Source organism: Onychomys torridus, chromosome 7 (assembly GCF_903995425.1).
Source record: "Onychomys torridus chromosome 7, mOncTor1.1, whole genome shotgun sequence".
In the NCBI taxonomy this organism is placed as follows: Eukaryota; Metazoa; Chordata; class Mammalia; order Rodentia; family Cricetidae; genus Onychomys; species Onychomys torridus.
Window position 1 is genome coordinate 89,349,791 of NC_050449.1, and position 25,035 is coordinate 89,374,825.

At 46.0% G+C, this 25,035-nt stretch overlaps 1 protein-coding gene and 1 long non-coding RNA gene across 2 annotated transcripts in view; one reads left to right on the top strand and one right to left on the bottom strand.

Moving 5' to 3' along the window:
* Positions 1 to 25,035, bottom strand: part of Zbtb38 (zinc finger and BTB domain containing 38) — a 68,069-nt gene that overhangs the window by 11,599 nt on the left and 31,435 nt on the right. Inside the window, exon 5 of the mRNA XM_036192663.1 lies at positions 21,490 to 21,587. The gene's annotated coding sequence lies outside the window, so the exon portion shown is untranslated. The remainder of the gene's footprint in view (positions 1 to 21,489; positions 21,588 to 25,035) is intronic.
* Positions 281 to 3,131, top strand: LOC118587062. Its single transcript, XR_004945427.1, has 2 exons — positions 281 to 568; positions 2,565 to 3,131. It is a non-coding gene; the product is annotated as an uncharacterized LOC118587062 (long non-coding RNA).

Sequence of the window (25,035 nt, forward strand, 5' to 3'; positions counted from 1 at the left end):
AAAGAAACTTAGAAATCAACCCTAACTAAAAAAAGAATGCTCTGTATGAGGATACTGACCTGGAATCCTGCAAAAGTCAAACTCACATTCCATATCCAGCTAGCGCAGGCCTATGGAAGCAGAATCCACTGTGGGGTTGCAAGGCCCCATGGAAATTTTCTAACAAAGGACGGTTTGCTGCAGGGAGCTGGCTCCGCCATCCCACACACATCCTCGCAGTGCATTTGCTCATAGTCATGGTGAGGTCTACGTCAGACCACACGTGATGGGGTGTTAGAAACACAAGCACCAGATCTCGAAAACAGATTACAAAACAGAAGCCCTTTATAGGGCAGAACTGAGTCTAGGAAGAGGAACATCCTTTTGATTTTGTCTTCAAAATGGGTTCCAGCAGGGGCACGGACAAGCTGTGTGTGCCAGGCTGCAATACACTGAAAGCTATCCAATTCAAGGTAACTCGGCGTGACAAGGGAAGTTCCTTTTCTGACCTGAAACTCAGAGTGACGTCCTGAGCTACTAAATGTACCCCACACAGGGGTGGCTGGCTGGGGCAACCTCGCCCACTATGGTGAGTAGATAAACAGCGGGTCTCCAGACCTGTAGTTGCATGCACTGACTGTGAGAATGGATAGTGTCAGATTCATGGATGATGCAATAGGCCCACCTAAACATTTGGGGTTGCTTGTTTGCAAAGATGAAAGGGGAACAGGTTCGTGCATTCTTTTTTCTTGCTGAAATGGAGCAGTGTTTAGGATGGCCTGCCCACTATGGGTTCATCTCAGGATCAAGCTTGCCCAGGCACCTGCTGGCTTGAGAAACCTGGCAAACAGGCTCAGAGGCTGTCTCCTAAGCCCTTGGAGTTCTGTGTCCTGGTTTCAGCAGATTCCACCAGCACTGAATAGCCCCAAATGTTGAAAGCATCTACAATCTGAATATTCTTCCTTAGGACAAGTTCCTGTTCTCTGAAATGTCTCACTGCAAGAATGAGCTGTCTATTAAGGTAGTTGGTTTTCAAAGGGCAAATACTGTTTTCCTGTGAACTTTAAGGGCTGGCTGAATGAGTGGAGGCTGGCCCTTCCTTTCTCACTTGACTGCTGTCCCTGAGGGCGGGCAGAGGGAAGAACTGTTGCACATTCTGGCTTCTGAACAAGAACGCACATTTAACGAGTGGCAAGCACAGGTTATCCTAAAATGGACAGAGCACAGCAGCTGCTGCTTTGGTGCTCGTCAATCTGAACCTACTGCCGCCATTCCCGACCTTCCCCAGGTCTTTGCGCTCGGTGCTGGGGGCTCAACCCAAGACAGTGGAATCATCGTTCATGCCGGTTCTTCCTGGAAATAGGACTGGGCAGAGGGAATGAAATCACACACACACACACACACACACACACACACACACACACACACACACACACCAACTAGTGCATCACAGCACACAGTAGGGAGGTTCAGTGAATGTGTCACAGATAACCCAGCAAATGCATCACTTAGCACAGAGTAGTGGTAGATGACTACCTAATGACCGTGGAAGAAGTGCTCATGCACCTAACCCTTATATAGAGCATAAATACAGAGAGATCTGGCTGATTCACGCTAACAGCCTTCGGAGGCCTTCCCCCATCTTGGGATAAAATCCAGGCTTCTCTGCAGCCTGCGGGCACCGTGTTATCCAGGGGGTGCCCCCTTCTCCCTGACTCGCTAGTTCATCCCTGCTCCACACAGGCTCCCTTTGCTTCTCCCACCTGCCAGGTTTCTTCTGGCCCTGGAACCTTCACAGCACCCTTGTTCAGGCCCTGCCTGGGGATGGCTTCCTCTCATACTTCAGGCCAGGCTCGGAAGTCACGGCCATCTCTTCTATATGATCCCATTTTTAGTTTCCCTCTGCTATGACTGGGACATGAAATGTCGCCCACAGGTCCACGCACTGTGATGCTTGGTCCCCAGTTGGCAGTGCTGTTTGGGAGGCTGTAGGCCTTTTAGGAGGCAGTACCTCACTGAAGGAAGAGGGCTGCTGGTGGCAAGACCCCACTTCCCCATGCTCTGGCCATCCTGGGTTGTCATTAAGTCTCCATGCCTTCCTTGTACATCTTCCTCCTTTAGACATTTTGTCCCAGTGACAAAATGACACCTCCTGTCACCTTCCTGCCTCTATACTGCTCATCTCAACCTGTAATTATCACACATATACTAGTCCCTAGTTATCTGCAGGGCCCAGTGAGTGCCATCCCTACCATACACAAATACACTTTTCTCTAGACATACGTCTTACGATAGTTTAATTTATAAATTAGGCACCATTTGACATTAACAATAATTAAAATTTAACAATTAAATATATGATAGTATATTTATTTAATATAAATATAAATAAATTTAATACTAATATAAATAATATATTTTGTTTTATAATTTTAATTATGAAAGTTGCTTCATACTTCTAAGTTACTTCTGGGATTTTCCATTAACTATGCTCAGACTGGACTTGACCTTGGAAGACTGGAACGGTGGAAAGCCAAGGTCTAGATGAAGGGGAACTGCTGCTTACTCTTCATGCTTCTTCCTAGGAAGGAAGCTCCGAGAGGAACAAGCCTTCCCACTGCTGCTGCTCCTGACACATGGAAGCCACTACTCAGGTTTTGTTGGGTGAGGAAAAACATTTGAAGCAGAGATGGCTCAACCTGATTGAAAATCCAACCCATGAGGCCTGATATGGTGGCGCAAGGCCTGTAATTTCAACACTAGAGAGGCCAAAGGAGGGAGATTGGGAGTTTGAGGCCATCCTGGGCTACACAGGAGATCTTGTCTTAAAAACAAGCCAAAGGAAAATGCAGACTGCCCACCTCCTGCATGCTGGTCTCCATCTAGGCTCACTGCTCTCTGACCCCCACAGCACATGGCACCTTCCGGCACTGCACACCACTTACTTACATTTACCATCCACCTGCTCACTAGAATTTAAGCCCCAGAGTGAAGCAAGCTTTTACCTCTTCACTGATGTGTCTTATGCACCTATAATAGGGTCTGACACAGAGAAGGCCCTTGCTAGATACTCACTAAAAAGCTCAACAATTTGTACCAGAGTAGATATATGTTTGTAAATCAATATTAAATAAAGTTATTGCTGATTACAATTTTCATCTTTAAAAAAAGGTTTATTTATACAACATTCTGCCTCTTTGTATCCCTGCAGGCCAGAAAAGGGCACCAGACCTCATTACAGATGGCTGTGAGCCATCATGTGGTTGCTAGGAGTTGAACTCAGGACCTCTGGAAGAGCAACCAGTGCTCTTAACCTCTGAGCCATCTCTCCAGCCCAATTTTCACCTTCTAAATTCTCCAAATCCACTTTATTTTCTAAGATTTTGACCATGCTCCAGTAACTATATAAATTGACAACACAAATTGGACTTCTTTTTTTTTCAATCTTTTCTTGGAGGGAAGGCCACAAGAATGGGGGGCAGGCAGTGGACTTGGGAGGACTGGGAAGTAAGGGTGATTGGGGTTCAATATGTGAAATTCCTGAATAGTTAAAAAAAATGATTTACTTACTTTTATTTATATGTATATGTGTATGTACCTACATAAATATGTGTATGACATGCATGCAGTACCTGTGGGGTCCAGCAGAGGGCTTAGATCTCCGGGAACTGAAGTTACTGGCCTTTTGAGTACCACCTGATGTGTGTTCTGGGACCCAAACCTGGCTTCTCTGCAGGAGCAGTAAGTGCTCTTAACCACCGAGCTATCTCTCCAGTCCCCAAATCCACTTTGAATAACATCATTTTACTTACTACATTTCAGGTTGTGAAGCACTCTGCATATTAACTCATTTAATGCCTTCGACGAACCTAGGATTCTACCAGATAAATGAAAGGATTACTATACACTGATAGTTTTCAATGAATGAACAGGGGCAAGGTTCAAGAGATAGAAGCTGATGTCATTATCATGCCCATAGGAAAGAAGGGGAAATCAAGCCCATAGCAGTTACTCATGTATACCAGGACATGTGGTTTCTGATGGAGGATGGTGCTCAGTTTGCAAGAAGATACTTGTTCCAAGACCATTGCTGAGGTTTGCGGCTTAAGGCTCTAAGCAGAAGGACTGTCATAACAGCCATCGAGAGTCATGGGTCCAAAGATCTCTGAAAGCTACTGAAGAATATGCTGGAGGGGAGTCAAGTGGGGCAAAAGAGGATGGGCACCAAGAGTTACCCTAGTGGCAGTCTTCAGGACAATCTGGACATTGCTAGACAGTAGGCCTTGATGATGGGTCTGGGCCTGGAACCCTGTCAGCAGTCCAAATATATACAGCAGCTGTACCATAGGCATTTCCAGGTGTAGCCTGCCATGTACTCAGTGTTTGCTCCACAGCCTGGAAAATGTCTGCACAGCCAGGATTTGTTGATCTGAAGGCAGGCATCAGGATGGTGAGCTTGAGTTCATCTCCTGACCTAAGAACAGAGTGTAGATTGACCCTTTCATTACAGACCAGTGATGTGGAGGGACTAGAAAGTTCAGGTCAGGGTGCAGCATGAGATCAGCTGAGGGAAACCTCAGAAGAATGCTGGAAAGAGAGAGATCCTGTGGGGGAGGCCAGCTTCTAGTGGAAGCTGCATGAGAGAGGGACGCTCTCCTGGCCAGTGAGGAGCTAAGTCTTATATCTGGATGCTAGTGTCTCTACAAAGGCTTATTAAGCCCTTACAATCCAAACTCTTTTCTACCACTCTACCCACCCCTTTTCACATGTTGCTTCTGGAGGCTGGAGTACCTTCCAGCCCAGAGAGCAAGCTCCCGTGGTCTCCATCCAACACCTCCTTCCTTCCTCCCACAAGTCACTCATCTGCTGCATATTCTTGGCATGCAGGCGCCCCCCCCCCCAATTGCTTTAGTACTTCTGACTAGTTAACAGCTACTTGGTAAGTGTATGCCTTACTACAGAGTAAAGATTCTATGAGGGCTGAGATTGTTCACCAGTTTCCCGGATTGGTTAGCTCTCCAATTGCCACGAGTGTTTCCTTTACCATGGCACTGGCACTAAGCAAATGTGCCTGGTTCTACTCCTGGCTTTCAGGGGAGAGCACTGGGGTGGCATGGGCACTTCTGCTATCTCCTACTTGGGGGAAAACACCAAAGTGCCTGAAAGTCAAGAAGGCTGTTGAGACTTGGAAAAAGGAAAAACAAAGCCACCCCCACAAAAGAGCATTTCTGGGGATCTGCCGGTCAGGTTAACATTATGCAAGCTGAGCTGCATATGACAAGCCAGGGCTATCTATAATCCATAAAGATATTCTACCCACACAAGTAAAAAACACGTAAGTTTACAGTGATGAAAATGTTACTGTGTTAGTTTTTAGTTTCTAGGACACAAACCTAAGAAAATGACTTAAAGATGGAAAGACTTATTTTGGCTCAGGGGTTCGTTTCTACCCTTGTTTAGTGAGGCACACATCATGGAGGAAGAGCATGGATGAGAGAAAGGCTGCTCACTGCATGGCAGCCAGGGAGCAGACTGAGCGCGAGAGAGCTGCTGGAAACAAGACAGAGCATGCTGACCTACCTACTTCTTCCAGCTTGCCCAATATCCTTGTCCCCACCTCCTCCTGGCAATGCCATCAGATCATGAGTCTATCTGTGGATTCAGGTGCTGAGGTCAGAGCCCTTAGGATCCAACTGCTTCCCGAAAGCCTGTCAGCTGGCAACTGTGGCTTTAACATGAGCCTTTGAGGCCATTTCCATCCCAAGCTGACACTACCACTGCTTTCTCTTCAAGGAAGGAAAGATCAGTCCTTTAGAGTCTATGGTGGCATTTTGTTTACAGCCCAACAACTGGGCCGTTGTCTCAGATACCTACAATGAATCGACAACAAATTTAAAAATCAATTTCCAGGCTAGGTGTGGTGGCACACACCTTTAATCCCAGCACTCAGGAGGCAGAGGCAGGCAGATCTCTGTGAGCTCCAGGTCAGCCAGAGCCACAAAGTAAGACTCTGTCTCAAAAGCTTTAAGAATTTAACACCAAAAATGTAAAGTTGGCAGCACACACGTGTCATTGACATTAGATACATGTAAAGGACTAACTTTCCACGGGGCACCCTCCCTCTGGCACTCACACCCAGCGTCCCACCCCCTGTAACCACTTTGAAATTCCTCTGACCCACAGTCTCTGCCTTCTCTACTGAGGAGCAGCTCTTCTGGAGCTGGTGCTGGGCCTGTGACCTACTTCTGGGTTATGGAACTGTGGGTGCCTGTGCATTCCAGTGACCAGTATGTGACTTACACACATGAGCTGTCTTCCCACGAGGCAACCAAAAGCAAGATGGAAAAATGCATGGCAGTACATGTTTACCTCAGTGGTGCTCTGCACAAGGTGCAATGCAGTAGTGGGGACGTCAGGAAGAATCATCAGTATCACTGATGTTGTGTTGGGGCTTTTGGAGATAGGCCCTAGGCTGCCATGCTTCTTCTGTCCTACTGTGTGCTTTGCTATACCCATCCTTCAGGACATTAAATAAATGCCTATGTTACCTGCATGCTGATAGTGGAGCCTCGCTCGGCATTTTTTCTGAGTATTACTGTAGAATAGCATTCACATTACTTACAAATGCATCAAAATCCCCACTGAAAACTTGTCCACTGGCAGGAAAAAAATCAGGCAAATATGACACCCATACAGTGTGCGCAACACCGAACAAGCATAATAGTTGTGTCCAGCACCAGTGTACACATTACATACATTATCCCAGGAAGCCTCATTACAGGTTTTTTTTTTTTTTTTTTAACTACTTGTATACACGTGGATGTGGATGTGGAGGTCAGATGACAACATTTGGGAGTTGGTTTCCCCTGCTGCCCCCTTACAGTTTTCTGCTGCTGCTGCTATTCTAGGCCAGCTGCCCCTTTGGCTTCTGGGTGATTCACCCGTCCCCACCTCCCATCTCACTAAGGTTATAGATGTGCACCACTGCATCCGGCTTTTATTGGGGGTTAAACTTGGGTATGAGATTTGTTTAACTGCTGTGCCAGCTTGCTGGTCCCAGTGGCAACCTTAGTTTACAAATGATAAAACTCAGAGTCGGAGAGGCTGAGGAGCTTGGCAAAAATCATTTAGTGAGTGGCAGAGCTGGGATTCAAATCACAGACTGACTCAAAAACTGCGATTTTTATTTGAAATCCAGGAACATGAAGACATAATAAAGAACTTAGATTTGGGGGCTGGACAGATAGTTCAGCAGTTAAGAGCACTTGTTTCTTTTGCAGGGGACCCAGTTTTATTCCCAGCACCCACATAGCAGCTCACAACCATCTATAACTGAGTTCTGGGCAATCCACCATTCTCTTCCGACTGATGTGGGCATCAGGCATACATGTGGTACACATGATTGCATGCAGGCAAAACATGCATACACATAAAATAAATGCATCTCAAAAAAGAGAAAACTTCTATTTTTCACGTGGGTTGTAGAGAGTGATGTGTATGGGGACTGACGTCCTGGAGGTTTGTAGGATATCAGTCTTCTCTCCACTGCATGTTTGGCAAACTAGCCTGGTCTCAGTTGGGACTACCATGGGCCCCAGGGGTCCAGTTTATAATATACACACTACTGCTTGGTCAAGTATGTACCTCATCTGCACCTGTACCCACCAGAAAGGGGCCATTTCTCTTTTATGTTTAAAGGTACCACATTTTCCACAGGTGACCCTGGCAAGAACCTTTAAGGGAAATCATTACTTTCCATATTAATTCATTTTCTTAAACTATATAAACATGAAAGCAACATATGGCAGTTGAATATCACTTTAGTTTTTATTTTTCATCTGCTTCTGCTTCAAGGCCGACCACCTACTGCCTACTGTATCTACCACAGGGGTTATCAAGACAGGGGACAGAAGGAACAGGTGGATGACAGCCACTGATCGAGGAGAACAGAGACACTCAATGCCTAAAAGTAGTCCACTCCCAAGACAGGCTTCCACCTAAGGAGAGTTTAGGATGAGGCAGGCTGGCACTGCGGGAGTCTGACCTTGGTGTTAGGTGGTCCTGGTTCTGTCAGGACTTAAGTGAGTTTCTTAGATCTTTGTATCACCGTTTCTTAGGTGGCCAAATAGAACACTGGTGCTATAAATGTTTCTTCTAGGCTGATGCAAAAAGGCAATTAACAGTTTACCAACACCCTCTTCCTTCCTTCCTTTCTTTGTTTTTCTAAACAGGGTTTCTCCTGGCTATCCTTGAACTTGCTCTGTAGACCAGGCTGGCCTTGAACTCACAGAGACCCATCTGCCTCTGCCTCCCAAGTGCATGCACCACCCCCACACAGTAACAGAACCCTTTGAAGGTAACTACTTACTAGCTGTTAGGAAGGAGGCCAAATAAGGCAAGTGCTTATATGATGAGTCCATCCCCATATCATGCGCTTTCCCTCTTAAGTCAGAGGCTCACTTAAATTTGGCTATGAATTCAGGAATAATCACTCACAAGACCAAATATTACCTCTTTGGGGTTTCTACACACATTTCAATGGAAGCGGTCTTCTCCCTTCTTCCACACTGGGTCTAATTACCTCGACTATCTACTTTCAGCCTCTGCAGACCATCTCTGCTCCTTTGTCTTCATGCAGGAGGGATTTTTAGAGTGTAGTCTTGGGACCTGGGAATCTAAGATCTTAGCAGTTTGGTTGTGAGTTAGCTTATAGAATATTTTCTTTCTTGTAGTTTAAGTACTAACAGATTCATTAGCTTGCAGTTTGTTAATTAAAAATATTTTAAAGTTGGGCTCAGTTTGAGGTTTAGCACAGTTCTTTTCTACACTTTGTGGTAGATCATGCTTCAAACTGCCATCAAGTTCCTGGGTCAAAATCATCACCAGGAGCTGGGGTTAAGCAGTAATTCCAAGTCTTCTTGCTTGGTTGGACCAGCCTCTGTCTTCTTAGTTGATTGCCTTTCTCCTCTGAAGGCGAGGCTGGGCCCTGCCTATGCAGTGCCTGGGCTCGTCTCTACCTCTGCTAACTCACTTGCTGTGTGACAACTTTATCAACGTAATTTCTTGACCAAAGCCTTCCCTCCCTGGTGGAAGCTCTGTCAGGGCTGGGTCCTGGGTTGTGTCACAGCTAGATGACCAAAGCCCACTTCCAGTTCACAGTGTAATGTGACAAGATGGTGCTAAACACACCCAGAGACACTCTGTCCTCCCCAGCTGGCAAGTCCATTCCCCAAACTGTTTCTCCAAACAAGGGTGGATGCGAGAGCACTGCGCCAGTTTGATGTAGACACTCAGAGGCCTAGGAGGAGCCACACTTGAATGCCTTCTTCACTTGCCACAGACTCCAGAGCCTGCTCAGGAGACCCAGGGGACCCTCAAATGCAGACCCTGTCCCACCACAGCCCTTGGGGGTCTTCCCTTTCCTTATTTGAATCTCTTAATCCCTTTGGCCATTCTCTTTTGAAGAGAATGTTATAGAGAAGCCAAGGGTCTCCTGTGGTGAGCAAGACAGGTCTCAGACTTGTGGCTTCACAGACCTTCCTGCACCACGCTCCACAAAGGGCTATGCTGAGACTGCACTTTCTGACCTTGGAAACTGCCTGACCTCCCGAAGCCTGCTTCAGCCTGGGAAAGGGAGCCCACACTGCTTCCAGAGTGCTGGATCAGATGCGAGATAAGTACACAGCGCGGCCAGCAAACACAAGTGCAGCTGACTGGCTTTATTCTGTGTGTACTTGTAGAGGAAAGCACATGGGCTTTTCTTTCTTTCTTTCTTTTTTTTTTTTTTTTTACCAGCTCTGATTTCCTAACATCCAGGACTGGATTTTGCAATTGAAACTCAAAATTTCATGTTTATTCTTATTCTATTAAATGTGTTCTTTTGGTCCCTTCCCTTTTCACGTGCTGACATAATGAAGAACACTAATTGTATCTTAAAAGAAATCCACTGATTGTTCAAGTGTGTTACACAGATTCCTGCTTCCGCTTAGGATGGTGATGACTAAAAGGCCTGAAGGTAGCTAAGGAGAAATGTTCTTGCACCCACCCACCTTTGAAGGGCAGTACTGTTTTATCTGGGACTCCATAGGACACAGTTCTCCATCTTTCAAAACAGGAATGATAGAGCCCCAGTCTCCTTCTTAAAGAGGAGGCTGAGGGTCCACAGCCAGCATGTGACCCTGAGCAGCAGCTCTGAACACTACTGCACTCAGAATCAAGAACTAAGAACATGATGTGAGTGACTTCAGATCTAGAAGGCTACAGAGCTGCAAGGAACAGCCTCAGAAGGAGAGTGCATGATTTCACCCTTCCTGGAGCTAGTGACGTACAGCTCAGGGCCGGTCTTTCGTTACAGGGGACTGAGTGCAAAAGCATCATTTTGTCTACTCATTCTTTCAATCACTGCTTGACTAATTTCCTTTCTCCTCCGTTCTCCCAAACCCTTTCCCAGCAGCCTTGTTCCCTGCCTAGCTATGGAATTCAGACAGCCTGCAATTGTTTCGGCTCCCATGCCCGCTTACCAAGCAGAATACCTCCCTCCCCATCCCGACTCCTTTCTAGACTCAAACACAGAACAAAGGCAAGAACACCCAGCCGTGTTCATGCTGTTTAGTCCTGTCTCATTTACAAGTCACTTTCATACACGCCGACTCATTTTCCTTCACATGATGTCCTTGTGGCTATGAAATGATATTTCCGTTCCAAAAAAAGAGACACCGAGGCTCCGGAGAGTCAGATTGAAGTCCTAGCGCCAGATAGCTTGTAATCAGCAAGAGTCATGTGGCTCTGTGTTTCAAAAGTATTTGTGTGTGCGTGATCTCAATACTAGTAAACATAAACCACCATCTCCTTTTGACTAGCATGTTTGATTCCTGGGCATATTTTATGTCAGAGTCTGCATTATCACTAGCTGCATTTTTAAAGTTTTGCTGGCCAACCTGTATGTCATCACCAAGCTACAGATCACATGCTCACTTCTTTATTCTGCTGCGTCGTCCTTCATTACCTAACCACAGCATTTTGTCTAATCTGTTCTGTACAATGACAGGAGCATTATGATAACTATGATAAAAATAGACCTTGGCAAGAAAATGTCCAGTGTTAAACATATTACTAGTAATGCTCTTCCTTTCTTTTTTTCTTTTGTCTTTTTTTGGTTTTTTGAGACAAGGTTTCTCGGTGTTGCTTTGGTGCCTGTCCTGGATCTCGCTCTGTATACCAGGCTGGCCTGAAACTCACAGAGATCCGCCTGGCTCTGCCTGCTGAGTGCTGGGATTAAAGGCGTGCGCCACCACCGCCCTGCTAGTAATGCATTTTCAATGCATTCCCTAAAATCACGAAGTTGTTTGTTTTACTAACAAGGATCTGAGACAATATTGATTCAAGGAAATGGAACTATTTCCTCCTCTTGGCCTTTTGGACTCCTTGGTTTCTTTACAGGGCACCTCCTAGAGAAGCTGTCTCCTGGAATGGATGGGCTTGCATAAACCCTATATGGTGCTCATAGGTGTCCAGGGCTGAGGAGGAGGGAGCCTTAAGATTAGTTTAGGGAACTCAGAGAAAGGGGAAGGAGCTAAATCCTGGAGGACTCAAGAGGGGAAACAGCATCAACTCTTGGAAGAGAACTGAGTAACACAGAATCAAGACATGGAATGTCACAGCTGAAGGAGGATAGACAGAGGGGGTGGCTGATTCCCAGGGCCTGCTGGGAGATGTGGAGGGAGGATGGCAGGGCCCCAGACGGGAATGCCAATGCCATGAGGACTTGGACTTTTCCTCTAGCCCCAAAGATTTTAGCACTAACAAGATAGTGGAGAGAAGAGAAAGGCTTGAAAGCTATCTGGGTGGGAGAATCTCCTAATTGGAAATTAGAGGATAGAGGAAAGAATGGCTGACTAGCCATTAACAGGCAGGGATCCCAGATAAAAGAGCTAGTGCTGAGGAGGATAATGAAGCGTGGCTCTAAGTAGCTGGTGGGAAAGGCAGGTGCCTCTCTAAATCTAGACAGCCATAGTGGACTCGGCTGCTGGGGGAAACTGTGTAGTGCACTGACACGGGGTGGGGGCTGCAAATGTGGTCATGGATTTTGTCCAAGGAAAACAACTGCATTAAAGGAACAGTCCCGAAGGAGCTTGAGAGGGACAGGCAGACCTACCAGAACCACCAGGGACCCTTATTAAAAACTGTTTCTTGCTGTCCCCCTGAGCTGGAATAGCCTGGAGTAAATCTGAATTTAACAGATGCCCAGGTGCCTTTAGATCAGGGATAGCTTGGGGTATTAAACTGGCTTCCAAAGGGTGCTATAACAAATTACCACCCTTGACACTAGCTCATTCTCTACAACATGGAGGCCAGAAGTCCAGCTGGCGTGCTCACCAGGCCAGGATCTCTCTGAAGACTGTGGAGCATGGGCAGAATCCTTCCTTGCTGCCTGGTGATTCCCACTTTTCCTTGGCTATGGCTGCAGGATCCCCACCTCTGCCTTTGTCTTCTCCCGGCTTTCTCTTCTTTATATCTATGTCTCTCTTCTGTGTAGCCTGCCTGATCATCTAGGATGGTCTCATTTAAGTTCCTTAATTATGATGATCTGTGAGATCATTTTTTTCCAAATGAGGTTCCATTTGAAGGTTCTGGGTTGCAGGCATTATCTTTTGGGAGGTCTCGCCATTCAACCCAGTAAAACCACCAAGGCAATAACTCATATGGCTGAGTGGCAGAGGGGCATGGATATGGATATGGAACTGCAAGCTGAATTTCCTAGCCGTTGGCAGAGAAGAAAAACAGAACCATTGCAGGGACCCTTATATACACAGCTGCACTTCCAAGCCCTCCCTGGCACTGACTGAGAGACCCCATGCTGCTAAGCATCAGGGCGAAGGGCCACCTAAAAGTACTACAAGAAAACAGTACACAAGTTAACAGAGTCACGATGACTATGGCACCTTCAAAATGAACTTTGAAGGGCCGAGGAGACTTAGTTCATTTTCTAAATTGGATTAATTTGATACGAAGCTCAGATTTCCTCTCTAAAATTCTCTTCTCCCAACCCTTGGGAAGTTTGGACAAGCCACCATGGCTGAATGGGATTATTTCTGACTCAAGTTGTTTCTTTAGGGTAAGGCAATACTGCTAGTCACCAACACTGGAGTTGATTCTGACTCCCTTCTCACTACCTATTACCATCCCAAACCCCTTCAAAGGGAGTAGCTCACCCTTCATCTCTATAGTGATACACATCCCTCCAGTAAAGTATCTCATTCTAACCATTTATGTCACTTCCCGGACACACAGAAAAGGTTTTCTGTACCTTCAGATAGGAATTTCTCTTCTATGAGACTATTACAGCCATCTTCAGAATTCAATTCTTACTGAGAATCCAATTCTCCAGCGTGCATTTCTAAAGCAGAATCCAACCCACATCCTTCGAGACTGTCCTCTGGCATGGTCTAGTTAGCAAGCTGGCAGGCTTGCCTGCACAAGCCTTCTGTGTATGGCAATGTCCCCCAAAGGTTAGACTCACATGCATTAGCGGGATCTTAGGTGCATTCTTCCATCTAGTGGGTCTGGGGTAGTGTGGGAGGCAAGGATCTCAGGTTAGGTTCCCACTGCCAGTCCAAGGACCACACTGAGGACAAACAGCCTGACTTCACTGCATTGTCTGATGGCTTCTCATCCATCAACACACCTTGGAGCAAATTCCTTACAACAACTACATTCTGGCTCCCTGCTGGTGGCCCCACTTGACACAAACCCCACAGTCTTACAGAATGGCAGGAATTTGCCTTACTAACTCCAGCACCTCCAAACAAGACTGAGGACTATAATAAAAGTGGGTGAAATAAAGAAAAGCAATTCTGGAGCACTCTCTTACACGTGTGTTCTGTCTTCACTTATGTCTAATAGCGATGGGGGCACTTGACCTACCCAAGAGGGTTAAATGAAGTTGCCCTGCCTCTGGTGAAGTGGTAATAGCTTTGATGGAGATGATGACAAAGCCAGTGATACCAAATCTAACATTTGCTAAACACGTTCTATGCACCAGTCTCGATGCTGAACACATCATGGTTCACTCACCACCAAGAGGAAAATGGGAATCGCTAAAAGATGTTGAGAAAGGAAAGGCATTTCAAACTCCAGGGTGAAGGTCAACAAAGTGTTAAGACAAGGGGAGGGGACAACTGGTACAATTCCAGGACAACTTAGAAAGCTGTTGCTTGGCAGTTTAGTAAACCTCTTTGCTGAGTTAACACCTTAAATCTCACATCAGGAGATGCCCGCTGTGCTTTGCTGGCACCCATCATCTGGTGCTAGGCTTGGCTCCATCCTGCTGCCTTGGGAGTGCCGTCCCGGATAAGGAGGGATTTCCTCTGATGGGTTCCTCCTGTTTCACCTTGTACCGGCAGCCTAACAAAGGTTGCCACAGATACCTGATGCTTCTCCAGTCAGCACAACCATATGTGTTGTTTTCGGCTACAGACTTCCCAGAAAGTTATTCTGCCCACAGGAAATGGGCATAGTTACATAAGAAGTGGGTGATTTATATGCTGTGACATAGGGAAGGAAAGGTCAAGGGCCATTAGCTTTCCTTGGATTGGGCCCAGTGAGGTACAGAAGAAGTTGGTACAGGTTGCCACTGTGGCGACCCTAATGGTGGACTCAGACAGGGGATAGTATAATCCACAACTGACAGCAGCCTGCATACTAATAATCTCAAGTTCACACAGTGTTATTCAAAAGTCTTGGGACTGGATAAACAGTTCAGTGGTTGAGAGCAGGTACTGCTTGTGGAGAGGACCCAAGTTTTGGTTCCTAGCACCCACATCTGGTGGCTTACAACCACCTCTCAGTCCAGCTCCAGGGGGATCAGACTCCTCTGGTATAGGTGGATACCTACATTCACATGCACATACCCACACACACACATATAATTAAGAAATAAATCTTAGGGCTGGAGAGATGGCTCAGAGGTTAAGAGCACTAGCTACTCTTCCAGAGGTCCTGAGTTCAATTCCCAGCAACCACATGGTGGCTCACAACCATCTGTAATGAGATCTGGTGCCTTCTTCTGTGTACATAATAAATAAATAAATATTTTTTAAAAAAGAGGCCCATACTCATCTTCGGCTGGTGGTATAATAAGGAACAGTAATGGCTGAGAAGCACACAGGCCTTTATTTAGCTCAGCACTGTGTTAGGAGACTCTGAGTTGACATCATTCCAGTACACCGTGTCCTAATATGACAAGGACAAAGTGACTGACCATGAGAAAGGAGCCTGGCAGTCGGAGCTTCAAGACAATGGGACAAAACAGTAACAAAGCGTATCCACTGAGACACAAATCAAGACGGCTCTATGGAACAAAAGAAACCAATGCTTGGAGGCCAGCTTCCTCTCTAGAGATGCCGTGGAGACACAGAGCTGACCCCCTTGGTCTGGAGAATAGTCTGCGTGGTCACTATGCATTGGGACTTCCTGGAGGATGATTGCTGATTCTGCCTGACTCTGCTCTCACCTCCCCTCTACCTTCAACCGACCACCTCACATTTGTTTCCCACGGAGCTGTAGACACATGGTGTCAATGTACAGAGTCCTCTGTCTGGGCTGGAGCCCAGATGTTCATACTTTTTCTCTATACATTTCCATCTCCCACATTTCCACGACTCCTCTTCCATGTTCCCAGTTCGAAGCCACTGTTAACAGCACTTTGATCATTGGAGAGAGGCTACGTATGGTGGCATAGGTCTCAGGCCTCCTGGGGTTGGGAAAGTCACTTCTGCCTAGAGCTTGGGAAGCCTGGGTGATTTGTAGATTTGTTGAGTAAGCACACAGAAGGTCTGAGAAAAGGAGACACACCTGGCTTTTCAACTCTGGAAAGGCTACAGAAACTCTGGCCAGCCTGTAAATGGATGTAGGATTGTCTAGACTGAGGAAATAAACAGGGAAAAAATGGCCAGGAGTAGGAGAAGACTATGAAGAACTATATTTGGGGTGTGTGTGCCAATTTCACCCTGAAATTACTTTTATTAGAGCAGAATGCATCGGGTGTGATGTGTGTGATGGCAAAAGCCTATACTCCCAGCACCGGGGAGGCCGAGGCAGGGAGATCATGAGTTGGAAGTTAGCCTGGGCTACACTGAGAGACCTTCTCTCAACAACAACAAAACTCAGTACATGTTGCTGGCACTCTCTAGGTACTTAAACAGTTCCCTCATTCACATGTTTTAGGGAGAATTTATCTATCATAAAACTCCCCAAACCCCACACCCACCGCAGATCAAAAGCCAACAACATGCTGTTTAGAGCAACTGTGTTTAAGCATACTCATCTAAAAATAATCTAAACACAGGTTATGCTACTTTACGCCAGTTTCTGCCTGTGCTTTCATTTTAGAAATGCGCTCCCAGGCTGCACAGTGGGCGGAGTTTCACCCTGGACTCGGTACAGAAAATGGCCACCCGGTTGGGACCTGCACACAACAACCAGGGGACCTTCTGGGGACACTCTCACTCCAGACACACAGCGCCTTCTTTTTCCACCAGCAACGAAAATCTTGCTTCCCAAAGTATTTGTTTGCTGAATACCACAGTAACTAACCACCAGAGCTTTTACTATCTCCCTGAGCAAGGGAGCCTCGTGGGAAAATCACGTTATTCTTAAGGCAAGATGGTTGTTAGGATTAAAAGAAAGACTCCCATTTAAACTTTACAAAAGAAGAAAACCATGCTGACGAGTATTTCTAAAGAGAAGTGCAAAGCATCTCACCAGAAACTCATAAATAAAGTCTTAACACACTCAGATCCTATCAAAAAGACCAAACAAATTGGTTTCCTGAAAAAAAAAATGTGAAAAGAAAAAGACAGAGACAAATACTGAGAAATTAAAGAGATACCAAGGCAAGGTAAGAATTCACTCAGAAGTATGTTTCTGTTTAGGAAAGAATGTGTCTTCCAGGTGACTGAGAGTATAGTATATCTGTGCAAAAAGTCAACTCTCAGGGAATGGGGCCTAAAGACACTCCAGAGTCACTAGACCTTGATAGGAAAAAAAATTGAAGGTCAGGGTTGTTTTCTTCACTCCAGTTAGCACAGGCCCCGAGGACAGCCAGGGCTCCAGTGCCCAGGCTGGGAACAAGTCCACTCGGGCCGCCCTTCAGTCACCCACGCGTTAGCGGAGTGGGCCTTCCGTCGTTTCTCATGAGAGCAGATGTGAAACTCAGTTAAGCTATAGGAAGGGTGAACACGTACGGAAGGTGTGATTCAACAGCAAGCACCCAGAGGGTGTGACGGTGACACTGCCATCAAACAGATGTGTGACTCAGTACAGAAGATGGCTATTGGAGTCACGTCATGGACCACAGGACCAGAAGATGTTCTGTTTAAGCAGAACGTGCACTGTGTTTTTAAAAGAGGGAATCCTCATTGACATCTAGGAGCCGATCACAGTCCTCTCAGAGTGGCTCAGAGGCTTCTGGGGTCACACAAACCCACGGATGTTTGGGAAGGGGACTGTGGTACACGACAGTGAGCAACGGAGAGTGGGATAACGGCATCCCATGAGCACCTGGACCCTATTTCTGTGTGATTACAAATAGTATCCATCAACATGGATGATACAAGTAAAAAGCTTTTGAGCACAGATACATCTCTAACTGAAACAGGATCTGAACCAGCACATCAAACGTCAGGCGTATTCTTTCTTCTGCTTCCTAGGAATTGCCATTTGGTATTCTTCACCCACGGTCATGGTAATTCTCGTTTAAAACACAGACTCCTGGTTCCACCCCAAACCTACTGAATCAGACAGACTCTCAGGGCCCAGAAGTCTACATTTCATTCAGATACCCAGGGGCAGTCTTTTAATTTATTTATTCATTCATTTATTTATTTTTAACAATTTTCCTTTAAAAGATTTGTTTTTATTTTATGTGTATGAGTGTTTTGTCTGCATGGATGTATGTGCCCTGCATGCATACCTAGGTGTGTATAGAGGCCAGAGAGAGTACCAGATCCCTTGGAATTGGAGGTACAGTTCCTTGTGAACTGCTATGTAGGTGCTGGGAAGCAAAATCAAGTACTCTGCAAGAATAGCAAATGCTTTGAACCACTAGAACCATCTCTACAGATGGCCCTTGGTGAAGCCTGATCCATGCTAAACTCCTGGTCACTTTAACACACACAAGACAGAACAGTGACGGGAAAAATAAATACATTAAAATGAACCTGGAAGATCTGGCTTCCTGTGCAGATACACCTTAGCATAAACTTACATCTGTGCACAAGGCTGTGAGAGGAAAGGAACCATCCTTTGTCAATTTCCTACCATGGTGTAGTTACTGATCAAACTACCACTCAAAGCTTCAAAATAGACCAATATAAGCTTAGGATGGAAACACTCAGGCTTACTGGCTTACTTAAGTCACCAGTCTGGAAAATGGCCCAGCTAGTTCCTGAGAGTGGGTTTATCTGACTCCAGTATCCTCATTCCATTGTATTAAGCTCATATGCCCAGAAAAATAGACACATTATTTAATAGATATACGTAAAAGGCAACGGAGTTAAGTTACTTTTGGAAACCTTTTTGCAACAACAGAAAGTTGTTTTTGTTTTGTTTTTTAATTCATTCTTTTAGAAAAGATTCTCTGGTTTCTCTGCTGATAATGGAATACAGTGTTAACACCACTATCAAAACCACATTTAGCAGCCTGAATTTTAGTAATGAGAAGCATGTTTGGGAACATGCTAGGGTCAGTGATTTATGCAAGATTTATTCTTGATCTGTGCAAGCTATAAACTTATGCAAATGAAAGCACTTAATATTCATTGTGCAAACCACATTACCTTGCAGAGGAAAAGGCCCACAAACACATAATACACTGGTTGTCAATTTCATGTTCTTGAGCCCATCCCTCTGACTCCAGGGCCCAGTGAAAACCATGTTCCAGAGGCTTCTAGAAACATGCTCCTTTGAGGTTCTTTGCTCTCTTCTTCTGTCTTCCCAGGACATTTTTTTTTTTTCTTAAAAGTCTCAATACTCAGTCACATTCTTCCGAGAGTCTAATGGAAAGCCTTTTTTTCTCATCTTTTCTTTTCTTTTTTTCTCCTGTATACCAATAGTTCCTGAACTGGCCTTCCGATGGGGTCCTGAGCCCCATCTGGGTAAGAGATAGAGGCTTTGGTCCTTTACACCCATATTTGTCACCTCCGTCTCGGGGTCACCATGGTACCACGGCTCTGGGAATGCTGTGCCAGCTCCTTCTCCAGTGAGACAGCTGACGGTTGTTTCCTCTCATCTTACCAGGCAACCCTGACTGAAGGCCGTCACTCTGGGCCAGCCCCTCTTCTTGGTGGACTGTATCAGCTCTCTTTCTCCACCTCCTCTAAGCTACGCACAAGAGCAGGCTCCCACTGCACAGCCATGACATTTCCTTGTTCAAAGAGCCTTAATGACACCATTGATTAACACATTCCAATTTCCTAGTTGGCATCCAAGACCATTATTGTTCAGCAACAAATATTTTCCAGTTCTATTTCTCCCCGGACGCCTGTATGGACCAGTTCTACCTCAACTGGACTTTTCACAGAATGTGCGCCAAGCTTTCTCACTTTCTCAGCCTTCCTCTATTCCTATTTCAAATGCCTCCTCGAACTACCAGAATGATTTCTTTTTATATTTATTACCTGGAAAGGGATACACACACACACACACACACACACACACACACGCACACGCACACGCACACGCACACGCACACGTGCACACACACACACACGCGCACGCACACACTCCTCTGGAGGAGTGTGTATGTATGCCTGTATATGTATATTTCTTGTTGTTTTTTTTTCCAGCTCTATTAACAGTCTGAGAGGGACATGTCACTTGTTTTTCTGCTGAATTCTCCAGTCCCTCTAGCTGGGTCATACTTTCGGCAGCTACTTGGTAAATATTTGCTGCATAACATTTATGGAAGTTCATAAAGTGCACAAACCATGTGCACATTCATGGTCTCACTTGTTTTTATAGGAGACCTATGTTGTAACAAGTGGCAGTCAGGTCGTGCAATTTGAGTTCTGGTGCTTAATGCGTGCGGTTCCTGGGGCTGCCTTTTGGCTTCCTATCACGTTAATCAAACAAAAGTGTTTGCATTCTTCAACCGCTTTATTTCAGAATGCCCACAGTCCTCTGGTCTACAGAGCTAAAAGAGATTGTTTGGAATCAAAAAGCTCTCTCGTCAGACTGCATCTCCTCCCCGCCTATGGGCTATGCATAAAAATTAAAAAGGCCTCCATTGCAAGGGACAGGAATGGAAAAATGAGAAATTTCAAGTTCAGTTTTAAGAGTGTGAAAATGAAAATGACATAAGTCAATCTCCAACATGCTTGAAGTTGATTACCAACAGAAGAATCACTGACAGCTGGACAAGTAAATCCTTGCTAAAAGACTGGACATGACTAATATAATTATAAAAACATAATAACCTTTTTGAATACCCAAGAATCTCAGAGAAGTTCAATTAAAAAAAGTAAATGAATCCAGAGGCCTGATGATTGTTTATAAATTGAAAGCATACGTTTAAGAGATGTTAAAAATGGAAAAGAATGAAAACCCGAATTGAAAAGCAAGAACTTTGAAATGTCCATCCCTGCAGTCTGTTTCTGTGTCAGCTGGAGCAGCTGGTAGAGTCATGACCGAGGGGTCTGGCCCCTGCCTCTTTGGACTGCAAGCTTCTGGAGGACAGGCACTGAACCATGAACTGTGTGGTCCTAGCAAAGCACTGTTGTGTATACAAAATACACTCCGTAAAGGATGAGCTAGCTGCAAAGCCTCCCGTGACCTGCCACCATTGTACATTTCAATCCTTTAAATCTCTCCTTCCTCGACTCTTGGTACTGTTGAGGAGTAAATTATTAACGCACTGCCTGGCACATAAAGACATGCAACCGTCTGACAAATGGCAGGTTGTTACTGTCACTACCTAGGACTTTGTAACCACCTCCAAGGTAGAGCTCAGTGTGCTGGGCTGCCAATGCATCTATGCGAGAACTGCAAATGTGTCTTCATGCTTGTGCACTCTAAGCTGGCAGAGGGCTCACCCTACAGTGAGTGCAGAGGCTGGCTGTGTTTCTGGGGAAAACAGTCCTGCCTTGACCTCAACCCACTGGGGGTAACAAGAAAAACTCATTTTAACTCTCTATAGGCTTCCGTCACGTTGTGGGGTCCTTAGGACTTGAGGAAGCCACAGATCTATCAAGACATCTATGAAAGCTCTCATAAAAGCTAACAGCAGAACTGGAGAAGCCAGTTGTCCTGAAGCTGTTTTCTAGTTCTTTCTCACCACAGGGGCCTGGCACACACACCACGCGTCCTTAATAGCAGACTGCTTAAGAGTCATGGAAATTTTGCAGTACACAAACCTGGCAGGTTGAGATCATGATTCAGACATCTTTAGGAGTCTTTCAAAAACTGCCATTTCTTATTTCATGGAGAGTAAGGAAAGATACACATTTTAGTTACCTCAGTCAGAACAGACCAGCCTTAACAGTTTCCGTGCCTTGGCAGAAATCACTTGGAAATCCTTGGTTCTGAGTCTTCCATCTCCTCCACATCAAGATCTAAGAGAAGACAAAAGTGCAGCGTTTCATGACTAGTTTCTAGGATTCAATATTTCAGCCACAAAACTGCAGTTAGTATATGTGGAGCGCCTACTGTACGTCAAGGACTGCACCAAGTGTAGCCGGTGGAGGGGTAATCTCTGTAATACCTCTCAGCTGTAGGGAACACTTCCCCATTTTACAGCTGTAAACCTGTAACTGTAAACCTGTTGCTGGAGGCCACACGGTTAAGTGAGCGCTGGGAATCAAATCCAGGTTAACTTGAACGCAAAACCTGTGCCCCCAAACATGAAGTTGGGGTCTTAAAGGCTTTTGACAGTGATCCTTTTTTTTTTTTTCAGATTACATTATATAAGCCAGAGGCTTCATTAGACAATGCTTATCTTCACTATGTGCATCGCTTACTCTTTTTTTTTTTCTTGTCTTTTCGACCGTACTAAATATTCTCATCTTTAAAAAGAAGTTTCAGCAATGACCCATCAACGCGATTCTACTCATGCGTTTTTGGTCTTGGAAAAACATTGGTTTGTCAGACGGTGTGGTAGAAGCCTGTAATCCTAGCAATCAGCAGACCGCTGTAAGTTCGAAACCAGCCTGGGCTGCATGCATATTGCACATTCTAGGCTCCTTAGCGAGACCCTGTCACAAAACAAAAACTCTGCTCTTTGATCTTAGCTACAGTTAGTCACTATAAGTTTCTCTGGAACCACAACAAAACTCCCATTCTTTCCAGCCACGAGAACCCGAGCGAGCCCTTGAGTTTCCCAGTTAGAACAGTCTTTAACCTTTCCACTAGGTATACAGTACATAAACGCTTATCATTTAGAAGGGGTTTTCAATCAGGCCCAAAGTCCAGAATGGAATCAGGCACTTACCCACAGCGAAGCAGGAGTTATAGAGTAGAACCGCAGATAGGTTAAAAATCTCAGGCTATTTATCAGCTAACCTGCAAAGAAGTGTCTAACGGCGGCGAGCTGTTGAGTTGTCCCTACAGACAGCCGGCTGCAGGAGGAGCAGGAGGCCGAGGCTGCAACCCTCTGGGGGCAGGGCCCTGCCTTTGCACGTCCGGTTCAATTTCAGGGGCTTGATGTCGCACTAGGATCTCATCACGATCCGGTAGGGTCAGGACGCGGCTCGGGTCCGCGCTTCACGGGAGGAGAGGTGCGGCAATCCCGAGCCCCAGGTGCGCGTCAGTCCACCCCCCCCTCCCCGCCCGCTTCCCCCCTGCAGCTGGGCCCGGTGGGGCGGGACGCTCCACCTGCGGACGCTGGCTGCCCGGCCGGCTCTGCGTCCGCGGCTGCAGCTCGGCGCAGCGCTGCCCACCGGCTCCCGGCTCCCTCCCGGAGACGCGCGGGCCCCGGGGGCACTTACGGGGCTCCGCCGCCCGTGCGCTTCCCGCGGGGTCCATGGAGCTTCCGGACCTGCGAGTCCGGCCGCAGCGCCGCCCAGAAAATGGACGCCGGCGGCTGGGCCCGGACGCCCGTTCCACCCCCGGTGCAGGCCGGAGGGAGGCCAGACCTCGCACAGGCCGCAGGGGCGCTGCGGGCCGCGAGGCTCCGGCCCCGGCGCCACCGCTGCGGAGCCGGCGGGGACAGCGCTGCACGGCCACACAGCAGGCCGCCACGGCCACTGGCGCAGCGCAGGCCTCGAGCATCCGAGTCCTTTGCAGTTCTACACCGCACCAAATTCTCAGGGACAAGGTGTTACCTGTGCTTTCCCATGGCTGTCAGGGGAGGCCTAGATTATTTCCCAGTGTGGTGTAAGAACTGTCTCACCCCAAAGAGCGGACCCTCTTCCTCAAATAAAGGCCGCTGACTGTCCGCTGGCATCCTTTCTCCACCAACTGGTGGTGTGGCGCTTACTGCCTCATGCACACCTGGGTGCAGGTGTTTGTTGTTTTGAATCATCCAACACTGAGTCTTTCTTTTTTTCTTTGGAAAAGACTCACTCCCAGGCTACATCTTAAGATTTTGAAAAAGGGTATTTTCCTGGAATACAGTGCTTTCCTTTATTTATGCACCCCAATTCCTGACCAAGCCTTAGGAATGTGACCATTTGGGTGAGTTGAGTAGATTTTAATAGTATATGCAAAGTAAAGCATCTTAAATGATGCAGGAAAGAATGGTGTCATTTAAAAACACAGAGTTGTGAAGGCTGACGGGTTGAGTAACATGCATAAACATGCAATGAGCAGTTCCCAGCCTTCTCAATGCCAAGAACTCTTTTATTCTCTCTCCATAGGCCAGTGTTCAGAAAGATCAGCTCCACTAAACTGCATTTATTAAGCAATGATTCATCTTCCCCTTAAAAAAAAGCCTGAAATGTTTTTGTCTACATAACTGCCAATGAGAACTTCCACAAAACCTGAGCTAACTTGTTGGTAATGATGGATTCCAACCTTAAAAACAAAACCAAAGAAACTCAGGGTCTAATTGCATGTTTGTATGTTTCCATTGAGGCTTTTGGAAGCTAAAAATGTTTTTAAAACTGATGTTCGTAGAAGAAGAGTCTATAAGCCATATTGCTGTTGGTGATTCCCTGTGATTGGCAGGTAGGAGGTGGTGAGCAAGGCAGTTTGGCCTTTTGGATTCAGCCTGCCTGTGTTGACAGCCCGGGTTTGTTGCTGTAAGGCCATATCTCTGACCTTCAGCTTCGGTGTCTAACATGCAGCAAGTTTTCGTATTAATGCCTACCTCCTAGGTGTTTTTGGTTTCTGTTTTGTAATAGAATTAAATAATGTGTGTGAGAAGTGCTCTCTAATTCAAGCAGGTGTGAATAGTGAAGGCTAACTTCAGGATGTTTGTTGTTTGCAGTGATTTTCCACGGGTGATCTGCTAAGGTCATGTGGGACTTGGACCCAGGTTGGACTCCAGGGTCCACTTCCTCCCCCTTGCTAACGTGTTCCGGGGATGCTATCAACCGTTTGTTACTAGGGAAGTCTGGCTCTGGCTTTTTTAAGTGTCTTAGCATGTGAATGGATCCTCACCTCTACCAGGGCATTCACAAACAGTAGCGTTTCTTTCTTAGGGAGTGAAGCGTCTCTCCAAAAGCAAACGGATTTCCTTAAATTGTTATTAATAACTAAACTATCACAGCAATAGCCTAAAACTTACGTAATCAGCTAGTCCTTCAAAATTTTCCATCTGCTCTCATAACCAGGCTGCCTCAATCATCCTTCTGAGTATGGGGAACTATCTGGAAATTTCCAGAAACATTCCACCTTATCATAATTATACACTTTACTGAAAAAGTTTTCTTTACAGAAATTTTCTTTTCTAAAATAACTACATGGGGTGTTTTCTTTGTGATAATTTCCATTTCAATGCATGTAAAAAGGAAAAAAGGAATCTAAGACTTCAAGTCTCTCCTTAAATTTCTGTCTGCGCATCTTTACTGCATGGCTCCTGTGCCTTGTCCAGGAAGCTGTCTTTGTTTTCTGTCTCATGTC